The 2892-nt window shown below is 38.1% G+C and overlaps 1 protein-coding gene across 1 annotated transcript in view; it reads left to right on the top strand.

The window, feature by feature from the left end:
• Positions 1–691: 691 nt before the first annotated feature.
• LOC126995306 (uncharacterized) overlaps positions 692–2892 on the top strand; it is a gene marked incomplete at its 3' end in the record, with an annotated part of 29700 nt that continues 27499 nt past the window's right edge. The window contains exon 1 of the mRNA XM_050854794.1: positions 692–982. The remainder of the gene's footprint in view (positions 983–2892) is intronic.

The raw sequence follows: 2892 nt of genomic DNA, 5'->3' as shown, positions 1-2892 counted from the left end.
ATCATTTGTATTTCTTTCTGTTATATTCATCAATGGCAGTAAACTCACACACACACACACACACACACACACACACACACACACACACACTTCACTAATTAGATTACTGCCACTACTTGAATTTTCTGTGTCACTTTCCTTTCTTATGTTATTCAGTCCTCACCTATACGCGCTCTTGTCAACACCTTTCATCACCACCACCACCACCACCTACACCATCACTACCCACCCACGTCACCACCACCCACCCACGTCACCACCACCCACACCACCTCCACAACCGTCAGAACCTCCCACGCATTTCTCTCTCTTTAACACAATACTACGACTAGATCACATCTCTTCTTTCCTCCTCCTCCTCCTCCTCCTCTTCCCTTCGCCATCCTCTCTTTCTCGCCTCCACGATACTTCTACTCATATCTCTTCCTTCCTCCTCTTTCCTCTCTGTTCTTCCGTTCTCTCTCTGTCACGATCTCTTTTCCTCCTCCTCCTCCTCCTCGCCGCTCTCTCCTCCTACACACCATCTCTCTCCTCTCCTCCTCTTCCTCTTCTTCCATTATCCATCCTCGCTTTCGCTCTCTCTGTTACGATACTCCTACACACATCTCTCTCCTTCCTCCTCCTCTTCATCCGCCGGGAGCCGAGTTGCCGCGTCTGCGCTAACCCTTCCACCTTCCCTCTCGTCCTCTTTCTGACCCAGTAAGGTCGTGGGAGTGAGCAAGAGGACACACAATAGCGAGGTGGTGTCTCTCCCCTCCCTGTGTGTCCTCTCCCTCTCCCTCTCTCTTCCTCTCCCTTACACTCCATTCTCCCACGCGTGCTGGAAGACTCGACACATCGACTGGGAGATATACACTAATAGAAGATTGCGTCATATGGATTTTAAAGGAGTGTTCTAGTTTGTTATTGATATTATTGTTATTGTTGGGTGGTACTACTACTACTACTACTACTACTACTACTACTACTACTGTTATTGGAGGTAAGTAAGGCTGTCATTATTTACGTGTGCGTGCGTGTGTGTGTGATGTAACTAACAGTGACGGACGTTGATGTAAGTATTTATTTATTAATGTTGGTGTTGTTGGTGGTGGTGATGATGATAGGTTGATGTGATGATAGGTGTGTTGATGGGAATATGAAGGCGGGAAGGAAGTGCAGGAGAAAGAGGAGAGTTGAAAGATGAAGGAATGAATGGAAAAGAAAGAAAAACAGAAGAAAAAGAAAGGAATCGATTATTTTCATTATTATTATTATTATTATTATTATTATTATTATTATTATTATTATTATTATTATTATTATTATTATTATTACAGATCAAGCAAAAAAAAAACACGATCAAGAGAGGGATAAAAAGGACATAATATTAGGCCTTAAAAAGTCGTACAAAATCAACTATAAAAATAAATAGAAATAAAACATATATGTAATTAACAGCATCCAAAATAACCCTTAAAATTCAACAGGTTTTTATAGCTGTACCCCCAAAGAAAACAACCAGTATATAAATTAATCAGCTAAAGGAACACAGAATGAGAAAAAAGTAAGAAAACCAAGAAAATAGACGATGAAACAGCAGATAAAGGTTGAAACGTAGAAAGCCAAGACCGGTGCAAGCGAGAGCAAGCAGAAGGCAAGCGCAGAATCTCATGGGTTGGGGTCAGTGGGTGGTAAGCGGCTCCTCTCTTCCTCCTCCTCCTCCTCTTCCTCCTCCTCCTCCTCGTCCTTCCTTATCAAAATACCAAATAATAGAAGGTATACTGATAATGAGTTTTTTTTATATCATCATTATTTTGCAAGTTATAGAGTGTAGTTAGAACGTTTTTTTATTTATTTTTATTTTGCATACTTTTCTTTCATTTCTGTTTGTTTATACGCCACTGGGAGATTAACTGACTACTACTACTACTACTACCACGGATTGAGAGAATAAAAAGAAAAATCCATAAAAATAAGGAAGTTTCGATGGGATTGTATTTTTTTATCATTTTTTTTATTATTATTATTAAGATAACACATTAGAAGAGTAGATGAAAGAAGGAAGGAAGAAGAAGAGAAGGGTTTTAGAGAATAAATATATAAGATCTGTGGAAAGAGTTAAAGCAGAAGTAAAGAATAAGGAGAAGAGAAGAAGAAAAGGAGTGATATGAGTTAAGAAGGAAAAAAATGAAGAGAGTAATAAAGGAAAGAAGAAAAGGAGTTTGATATGAGTTAAGAAAAAGAAAAGGAAAGAATAAGAGAAGAAAATAAGAAAAGGAGAGGGACCTGAAGGAAAGAAAAGGGCGAATGAGAAATGAATTAGGGTCTGTGAAAAGAAATTAGGCTAAGAAGAAAAAGGAGAAGAGAAAGGGATAGAAAATAGCCTAATGAAGGTCTGTGGAGAAGGTCAAAGCTAAGAAGAAAAGAAAAAAAAAGTGATGTGGGTTAAAAGAGGGAAAGAATATGTAAGAAGAAGAGGAGTGATGTTAAGTAATTAAGGAGGAAAGAATAAAGAGAAGAGATAAATGAATTAGAGTCCGTAAAGCGAATCAAAGCTAAGAGGAAAAGAAGAGAAAATTATAGGAAATGTTGTGTTAGTGTGTGTCTGCGATGACGTCACATGCTTGTACAACCCGCCAACATGCCGAGGTTGAGTGAAAAGAATAACATGAATGAATGAATGATAATAAAAAAATACGAGATTTCTAAAGCGTGTGTGTGTGTATGTGTGTCTGCGATTGCGTCATAACTTGCACAACCAAACGAGAGTGAAAAATATGAATGAAAATGCGTAGATTTATAAATACGAGGCTAAGTAACAAAAAGCATAAAAAAATCCTAGTGTCTACGATTGCGTCATAAATTGTAGAATCTAATAACATGAAAAATATGAATGAAAATGGATAAATA

Source organism: Eriocheir sinensis, chromosome 7 (genome assembly GCF_024679095.1).
Source record: "Eriocheir sinensis breed Jianghai 21 chromosome 7, ASM2467909v1, whole genome shotgun sequence".
Lineage (NCBI taxonomy): Eukaryota > Metazoa > Arthropoda > Malacostraca > Decapoda > Varunidae > Eriocheir > Eriocheir sinensis.
This window is presented reverse-complemented; position numbering and strand designations above follow the sequence as displayed.